Source organism: Nothoprocta perdicaria, unplaced genomic scaffold (assembly GCF_003342845.1).
Source record: "Nothoprocta perdicaria isolate Ctin4 unplaced genomic scaffold, notPer1 scaffold_35, whole genome shotgun sequence".
Taxonomy (NCBI): domain Eukaryota; kingdom Metazoa; phylum Chordata; class Aves; order Tinamiformes; family Tinamidae; genus Nothoprocta; species Nothoprocta perdicaria.
In genome coordinates, this window is record NW_020455588.1 from 4,201,848 (window position 1) to 4,212,201 (window position 10,354).

The following is a 10,354-nucleotide window of genomic DNA, read 5'->3' on the forward strand; positions in this document are numbered from 1 at the left end:
GTGCTTTAAAAATAGTTTCTAAAATCTCTAAAAGTTTTTGATTTGTAACATGCTGTGACTAAGTAGTTGTCTAAATGACTTTCTCATTCCTCCCCTCCAATTTTTTTTTCTTTTATTCTTTGATTTTTTTGTACACAGGATAAATGGAACCACTTCATTTGACTCATGACATGAGCATTCTACTCTAGCTGAGCTAATTCAACATGAAAACTTCAGCAAAGACAAAAACAGAACTGTGCTGGGAATCTAAAGGTATTGATCTATGTGAAAGCTATACTGCTGAGCTCTCTATAATTATATGTCACAATACAGTTTGCAACAGAGAAAATTTATTTTCAGTGAGCTTCCATTAAAGAAAAAATATTAATATATATTTGATGAAGTGGTATGAAAATGTTTTCACCGCTACCTGTTTGTGTAGAATAAATAATTCGTAATTTCAACAGTGAGCCAGCATTAAACTGATGCATATAACATCAAGAACTCATTCAGTGATATTTGGAGTTAATACAAGTTCATTATTTCTGGTTTAAGCTTCTTCCAGAAAGGAGAAAAGCTTCCGGTTTCGCTATCCTGCAGCAACTTGTTATCCAAGCTCATTATGTGACATTGTAGACCACAAAAAAAGTAGTGTTCCTCACAACTGGAAGTGCACCGCTATGGACAGGGGGAGCAATCTCTCCTGCAGCAGCAAATACTGTTTCTTGATGAATACCGCTAACCTCTGTGTCTGTTACATAGGAGTCACATAAATAATGCATGAAGTGCTGTAAGTTGTTTAAAAATAAGGCCCCAAATACATTTCCTCAGTCCGCTAAGCAGCAAATAATATGAGTCAACCCTTGTTTCTTTCTTTCTTAATAGGCTTGCTGCCACTCAGCTTTCATCTTTCATTAAGGCTCCTGCTGGTGCTGCTTTAGGTGCAATATAACATAGTGACACTGAAAACAGTAGGAGGACTTAACCCCAGTGCACTTTTCCTCTATCATAAAGATGACTTTATCAGAGTTAATATCTGCCACAGCTGAGGAGGGACTCTTTTTCTTCTGACATTTAGTCATATTCTATAATAAGATGATAAGGATGGTTTTGTGACATCTGGCAATAAGCCTCTTCTATAGCATAACTTGGTCATCTTTTGCTTAGTGTAACTGCTCCCAAGTTTCTTTCTATGCAACTTTCTGCTTCCTCTTTGAGGTCAGTAAATAGAGTTTTAGTGCAAAAAAAAGGATATAGATGGAGTACAGCTAAACTGAGTAGAATTTCAGGCTCATGCTAGTATGGGAATTTAGAGTTGATTGGTGTCCCCTGATGAACAAATTCTTGTCTAGGAATTTCCAAGAAAGGTAAAGAGCTCCCAAGGAAGGGAAGAATAAAAACCACATTGACTTTTAGTGAAAGTAGGATGTGTAAATCCCAATGGTTTTGAAAACTACAACTGAGCCTTTGCCTCTTCTGAACTTGCTATAACAACATACTTCATCTCATACTGTCATTGACATAACAGATTTTTGAACATTTCCTCAGTAGATTGGTCTTAGGTAATTTGAGGTCCAAAGAACTGAGAATTGAGTAGTCCTCAGCTTTATTTTCTATCTTCCATATAGCCCTGCTTTCTTGAGCACAGTATGACAAACATTTTCCTTATTCTGAATATATAGACTGTATAATTTAAGGTAGCTGCAGTCATACAGGTGGCCACCTTCTAAATGCTTCAGCTTTTCTATAACCATGTGAATGAAAAGAAAGATTACAGTCCTAGGAACTTTCTTTTCCCCCACTGCATCAGTTGCTTTAATGAAAGAGAATACCTTTCCCTACAGACCTTGCCTCATTTTTATGCATAATTGTCATGGCTGAAGTAATAGTCGCTGCAACTAACACTATTGATCTTAATGTCGCCAGTTAAGCGCTTCAGAAGGAGCTTTTAAGCACATAAGTGAAAAGTGAGGATTTCCAGAGGTTCTCAGCAGCGCTGTCCCCGGTGAGAGCTGTCAGCTTCTGAGAAACTTGAAATATCTAACCAAGGCATATTGGCATCATGCAATGCAGCATTATATTACATATATTCCGGCTTACCAGAGTGGTTGAAGAAGCCTGCCAGGAATGTTCTGATGGCATGGATCAATGTTTTGCAGAACTTGTACTACAGAAGTGGTACAGCTTCCCAAATGTATGCTCATACACTGGCTAATTGACTCTTCCTCGCAAATGGATTTTGGACCTGTTTTTTTTTGATCTTTGTCTTAGCAGGAGCATAGAGTACTGCAAATCAAGAGGGAGGTCCTTTTTATGCAGCTATAGCTCTTCCACCAGTTCTGAGGCTAGCATATTTGAAAATACGCCAAGAATTCTTGTGTGGTTTCATGACATGCTTCCATGTGCCATCAATGGTTGGAAGGGCAGCTGCAGTCATCTGGAAATCTGGATTTTTTCAACACTTTTGAAACACTTTTGAAAATGTTGACCTTTCTCAATTTTCTGTGATTCAAAGAGGAAGATTTTGTGACTGTTATTTAATCTTTATTTAAGTAGTGTAAGATACATTGTTTCATTTAATAAGCACCATTCAACATAGAGCAGCTCCTTACTGAGCAATAAACTGAGCCCAACCCTGTCATTGTTAAACTTACTGGAGAGACTTTTTTAGCAAAAGAGGTTAAATCTCTAAAATTTCATCCAAATTACAATACACTTTCCCTATTTGCTTTAAGCCAATGTCCCTTTCTTTACTGGGTAGATAAATTAGCCACTTGGTTTTAAATTGCAAAGCAACACTAATCAAGGAGCTAATTTGTTGGTGCTAATGATGATTTAGCCAAAGCAAACATATTACTCAAGGAAAGGAAAACTGCTGCCAGGATAGGTTTTGTTTTCCTTAGGCAGATTAGTTGTTCACTGGTGAATGGTTATTTACTTACGTACATTACAGTATACTGGTAGGAAGAAAGTTAGGCATATTTGTTTTTATAAGTCCAAGAAGCAATGTTGAGCACTTATATGTATTTTCCAGGTGCACAGAAGTAAAAGACAAGGGGAAAATTCCCCTGAAGTTAGTGTATTCTAGTGAAGTTGATCCAGGTGCTGTCTGTATTGCTGAAGAAAAGCCAGGGCTCACAGCAGGAACCGAACCCTCTAAAGCAACTTCTTGAAAACCCCCCTTTTATCCTCCTCAGAGCAGGAAGGGAGCTGGGCTATCGGCTTTGGAATATCCCTATTCCCACCAGCTAGTTATTTATTGTTTTGGCTTAGATTACCTTAAAATAAAATGCCTTAACATGTTCATGTATTATGAGTTTTGATCAGGAATCTGGGCTTCAGTTTGTCAAAGAGTGGGCTGCCTGGGGGAATTCAGTGCCCAAATCTGAAAAAATTCTGAGCTATTGAGTTTGTCACTTGATGAGAGCAAAGGAATGAAAAAACTTAAATTTTGTTGTACTCGGTATGTGTTTAATTTTTATATTTTTGATGGGCTTTCTTGCTCAATTTTTTTTTTGTATAAAACACTGCAAAAATATCTTTCTGATAAACATGCCATTTTTTTAAACTGAGGAATTCAATTTAATCACTGATCGTTTTAGTTTTCTTAATGAAAGGAGCATTTAGTTTCAATCCTCAATAATTTTCTAAAGAAACTGGGGACCAGTAACTAACCAGATGTGAATTTCTAAAGATGCTCAGCTATTCACATTCTGTTATCATTTAGATTTGGTGGGCTGGTGTTCAAGCCCATAAATCAAAAGTATTTTTGTATGGACGTGAAGTTCACTCTCTGTGCCGTTTTACCAGCCTTTCTCCTCACTGTAAACACTAGAGAGTGCTCTCTAGTCCCAAAGGTTTATAGAAGGCCAGTCTTGTGCCGGAGCATGTCAATCAGTATGTATGGATGTTTAGTGTATAGAATTACTACACCTTCTTCAGTTGGCTTGTTTGTACGGTGACCTGCTGAATGAGGAGCTCTTTGTGTTGCTGGACAGTATTTCTTGGAATGTGTTTAAATTCAGAAAATAGTAGAATTCTCCTAAGTGAAATTAACAATTCTCAGAGCAAAATATGTTCCTTTTTTTTTTTTTTTTTTTTTTTGGTGTTTATTTGACAAAGCATTGATACTGTTAAGATTCCCTCCTCTGTAACCAAAATTCTCTTGATTCCCAAGTGATTCATAAGGCCTTTATTTTTCCCTCAGAATAAATATTTTTTTAAGGGCGATTAAAGTATGTGCTCTTTTTCTAAGTTTCAGAGAGTAATAGCAAATTATACTAGGTAAATTGTTAATATATTGCACAAAATATTACTGTGCATTGTAGATTGATTAAATGATCTGAGGGAATGAATTCAATGTTCAGAGTTCAGTGCAACAATTTAAAATTATGCAAAATAAGGAATTAAAAAAAAGGTATACCTTGATGACTTTTGGTTTCTTTTCTTTCTATAGCTCCTGTGTTAAATTCCCTTGTTGATTACTTTAGGACTGTATTCTTGATATACAGGGAAAATTAATTCAGTCATGGCCATGTAGAAAGTGGATTTTTCCTCAGTTTTGATGTAATCTGACAGGCAGATGAAATGCTAAAAAGTAAGTCACTGTGCGGATTTTCTGAAGATCACTGTGATGATGATCCAACATTTGATGATCAAGATCCAGTATGCAACTTCACTCATGTTCTTTGGCTCTGTAGGAAAAAGCGTCATCCGTCTGACCACAAATAATCCCGACTTCAACAGCTATGAAATCAGAAGTAAAATCAGCATTGATTATACCTGTACCAGACCAGAAATCAGAGAAATGGAGAAGCGTGTTGAAAAGTGAAATATGGTAACTCGGATGCGTGGATCTTTTTTATTTCAAGATTATATTTTTTTCAGTTTCCTTTGTATGTTTTGCTAAGCTGAAACATATCTAAGCATATCCTGCTCCCGTAGCGAGAGAGAAAAAAAGGAAATTATAGAGATTTATTATTATAATTCAAAAAAATTCTGTCCTCCTCCTCCCAATCTTTCTATGGAACCTACCCCATTTGTTCTTCATTCCTTGGCAGCCCTGCAGTCAAAACAACACTTCTGCTAATGTAGATTACTCATGACTGTTTCAGAGCATATTCAATAACCGGCCAACCAAAATGACACAAATATAAAGAAAATATACTGTATCTCCAACTCACTGTTCAAAAGACCACTTATGAATAAACTATCCCTTACATGGCTTTATCTGCATTCTGTGTTCTGCGTTCAGGGCTCCAAATTTTGAGTGCCAAAATAGTGCTTTATTTCCGATGCTGCTTTTTTTTCACTTCATTTTGCTTTGTTTTTCCCCAATTTCTCATTATTATTTTTCCCCTAAAGCTTTCTGCCAAGATGAAACATTGTAAGATGTTCGCACAGTTAAAAAAATAGAGCCAGTGAGGCTGATTCAAATGCCAAAGTATGCTTCTAGAACAATGTATTTTTAACTTTAGGGAAAAAAATCACTATATAACTATATCTAGAAACTGCTTATCTATCAGCCTACTTCTACCACTGGATAATAGCACCCTAGCTGAGGGTTAAAAGGTATAGAGAAGATTAGCAAAAATACAGTAACCTTATGATCTTCTTTGCAGTCTTTTGTTCCTCCCTTGCTTCCCTGCAAAATAGGAACACATTTTTAGTAAAGTATAAAAAATGGAGATGGATCGATGATATTAAATTCATATAACCTAATAAATTAAAGATTAAAAAAACACTGATGTCATATGAAAAAGCATGTGTTATTAAAACCACATCAGCAAGGACAAGAGTGATAAACGTTTTAGCTGCTTGCTTAGTTCTATTTAGCTGTTTACTTGTTTGCAAAGGTTCATCAGTTTCTTGATATTAAACCCACAGCGGGTAAGTGATGTCCTAAATAAAGGATTACAATTCTATTGTGAGGCTGAAGGAAGAAGATCAGGTGAACTCCTGCTTTTTTATTCCAAAAGAGGCAAAAAGGGTGAAGTATACATATGTGTGCTTTAGCAATTGAATGGTTCCTGTTTTATTTTAACTTGAAAAATAGACCTATTACAAAAAGTAACTATAAAAATATCAAATTCCTGCTCCACAAGATGTACCTCAGAGCCTCCAATCTAGCACTTGGCGCATGATCAGAGAATGGAAAAGACTTTCAGATGTCTAATGACCACTGTGCATAACATGACCACTGTGTGTATGGCGTTATAGTCACTAGAGTGACTGGTGCTGCCACTGGTACATTTTAGGATTGCATGGCTGTCCCCACTCTCAGGCTGGACTTCCATGGTTCATGCTATTCCCCCATTCTGTGACTTGCAGCCCAGTAGGTGCCATGCATGGCTCCCTTTTGGGTGCTGTGAGATGTCTCTAGAGACTTGGAAGCAATTTCTCATGGCAGTACACTATTTATTCTTTCATCTGCAGGTCACAGGATAGAATAATACAGGTTGGAAGGGACCTCTGGAGACCATCCAACAGATGTTGGAGAAAGACAGAAATTAAAAAAGAATCTGTAGCTTCTCAAGTCTTACATGGACCTAACTGCTACTTGTTATGAATGAGGAGGAACATGTCTGACTTGCATCTTGCTTGCTCTGCTTGCAGGTAAGTCTTTCCCAGCTATCAACTTGTTCTCTCAGATTATTTTTGCTTGGCCTCATCCCCTTCTTTTCTGTAGAGACTGTGTATTGCACTTCCCTTCTTCTCGGGCAATGAAGCTTTGTCACCAGGGATGTGGTGAAAGAGTTTGTCAGCTATAAAAGTGCCTATTGCATATGAGATGATGCTGATGATCTAGACTATAATTTTATCTTTGCTAGCTGGTTGGTTTCAATGCTAACTTAGAGTTGTCTTTGATTTAACTCCAAGGCATTCAAGCAGGAAGCATACAAAACTGAAGGAGAAAGAGTCGCACATCATATTAATATAAAATGCTACAGGCACTTATCTTCCCATTGGACTGTGTAGGGCAGAGGTGGGATTGCAGATGCTATTCTTAGAACATGGATAAAGGCAGAATGTTCCAATACATTTTCCTAACCCTCCTCGTATATTATTGTCAAAATCTGCTCAAGAAGAGTAACAGTTATCACCGATAGTGGACTGTGGTAACAATGGTATGTGCCTATGTGTCTCTGCTATAGATTTTTATTCTCTCACCCCAGGCTTTTAATGCGAGAGGAAAAGATGCAGTCCCTCATAAATGTGTTGATTTACTAGATTGTTCCAACTTAACCATTTGTGGCAAACATAATCATATCTTCTGGTCTTTTACTCTAAAGTAATGTTTCTCATTGGAGTGATTGGTCTTCACAGCTGTACACTTGCACTTGCAAATGCTGCTTTTTTGTTGTAATTATCTGTGCAGTGTTAAGAGCTGTATAAGGATCAGACTCCATTGTATTGTGTATCATTCAAATACAGAGGAAGGAGAAGGTACATATTACACAGAGATAGAAGGAAATAAAAGTATGTTTGCTGTAATAGAGAAAAGGAGGGAGTGGATGATTTGAATAGACATGTATCATGTTCAGAGTGAGAGGTCTGGAAAATGATCTTTGCAGAACTGTTTTGGATGAGTATGAGCAGGGAAAAGAATGCATTTGTCAAGGCCAGAAGGATATTCTGATAGGAGTTGACAAGAATGAGACCACGAATGTCAGCTCTCTGGATTAATTGACAAGGTTTTATTTTAACTGTGTTACGCAGAAAGCTTGTGTAAATTCAGAGCACAATTGAACATTTGTGATCCAACCAATATCATGTATCAGCAGAGTGAGCTGCAGAGATGTGAAAGCATCAAAGCTGGATCCTGGCTTTCCAGCATAACAAAGCTGAAGGACTGAGGGAGAGCGCGAGTCTTTTACCTCCTCATCTAGGTAGGGAAACTACAGGACACATGCATGGGCTTTGGAGAAGGGCCATGTTGTTTCTCAACAACAGCTTCTGCTCATTGGCAAGAACCACTGCAGTAATCCTGATTTTTGAAGGATGTTATAAAGGCAAAGTAAGCATGCTTTTAGTTCCCTCAGCAGTATTTTACCTTGCATTTCTGTCTCTTTTTTTTTTTCTGTGCTTTTAGCCAGCTCTTGTGTGTCTACACTTTCCATCCCCAGCAGATAAGAAGTAAAAGATGTTAGCTTGAAGCTTTCAGTAATGTTTAAACTGGTGTGCTTTTTCTCTGATCCTTGAAAATATGTTACGCTTGTGGGACAGGTTATAAATACCTATTTCTTAAAGTGTAACAACTATAAGCATGGGTGAACCCCTAAATCTGAAATGGAGCAAAGTCTAAGATGCAAATCATGCTGAATTTCAAGACATTGATGACAAGCAAAGGCAGTTGCATTGCAATAATTGAGAAATGGGATAGTGGGCAAAGATTAAGAGCTCCCTTATCTAAATTTATTTCTAATCTCAAGGCTAGAAAAGTGTACATAGTGAGATATGTGTTTTGACAGATGTAAGAAATACAGAAATAGAGCAATAGATCTGTTAGTCATTTGACTAGAGATGGTAAGGCTGAAGGATTAGCGAGGTTCAACTGCCAGTCTGCGTATCATTTCTGATAAGCAAAGTTTTGCCCTGAATTATCATTGAGTAATAGCTTTAATTTGAAAAAAATGTGTCCTGTGGTACCTGCTGATCACACTCTGCGGATCTGAAGGCTTTGAGATACATGGATTTTTTCAAGCCTATGCAGCCTTTGTATGTGACCACAAAAGGCTCTTCAAAGTTCTGTATTACCGAGCTGTTATAGAACTTCAGAGTAAACATGCCACTTTGGGAAAGAATTTGGGGAACTTAATTATTGTTTTTGAAGAAAAAAAGAGAAAGACTAACTAACTTATTCTGGACAATCAGAATCTGAGAAACTTGAATTACTGGTCACTTTGGGAGAAATCTCAAGCCTACTTCCAATTCTGCATTTCACGGAAAGGACTTTAAGGAAATTTTAGACTTTGGGAAATTTGTTCATCCACAGGGTAGGTGTTTATACTGCTGAAAGCGTGATAGTCCAAGTCATGATATCACTCTGAAAAAAAAATGTGCTTTTGCTTCTTTTCCTCTTGCTTTTCTGGAATAAAACCACTGTGCTACTGAATGGGGCTGTGCTGCAAGTTTAGAAATTCAACTCTATTTTCTTGTTCTGTTTTATGTTTTTATTTACTTGATGAATAGTTTTTCACCACTCTAATGTGTTGTGATGCAGCAGACATTGGTTCAGTCTTGCAGTAGGTGTTTGCTTACCTACTGTGCAATGAAAAAAGATGAGGCATATTTCACAGTGTTGTAGAGATTGAGATTGGTATGCTGATTTCCTTACAGATACTTCATTTGACTGTGGAGATATACTATATAGGCATCTTAAAAAAATGCAATTTGTTGTGAGTGTTTAAAACAGTCTTTTCGTATAGTAGGAAGTTTTGCTATGTGATTTACTATAGTCAGCTTTCAAAGCAGGACTCAGATCTTTCTGGTAAATTTATGAAGTAATAAGTAATGAAGACATGTCTTTCTGATGACAGAGAAATATAACTTTATTAATAAAATTCAATATTTTCCCTATGTATGCTCAAAAAACTACAAACAAGAGATTTGTGGTTTTTTCATATGAACTGTCTCAGCAGAAATAACAAAGTTAAACTTCATCCAGTATGACTGTCCTTCAGAGAGAAGGAATAAAAAAATTAAACTCTAATTGTGTCCCTATAAAATTCCATGTCAAATTCCCACTGATTTCAGTAGGGCCACAGTGGTCTCTTCTAGCTTAAAAAGTATTTATGAATACTATTCTAAATACTAGGTACAAAGGAAACTTCAGGGTTTCATGCTTCTTTGGTTTTCAGAAGTCCTATTTAGAATGTAATTTGTAGTCATTCACAAATTCTGCAGTCGCTCTTAATGTATATTGCCAGTTCCAGGAAACTCATTTAATATTACCAGTCACGCTAAATGTAACTTGCCTAGATATTCCAAAGCAAGTTCCAAGTTCCAGACCAAGAAAATTGCTTATTTATAACAACTTATTACTACTTTTAGTTTCTGAGCTACTAGCCACTTAATAATCAAAAGAAATACTATGTCCTGTCTTTTTGGAGAGCTCCTCCTTGCTATTCCTAGTCGAAGGCTTTTGAAAGCCTAAATAAAGCATTGCCACATGGTTCTACATTATCCACCATTTTAGTGACATATCAAAATATTTGTAGTAGATTATACCTGTTTAATAGATTATTGTAACAGTTTTCTGGGTTATGGATCCTAGAATCAACTTGATGGTCAGGGTTTGCTGGGGTGGAATGTCTGGTGATACAGCTTCATGACAGTTTAAATTGATCAAAATCACTGAACTGAACAAAAAGTA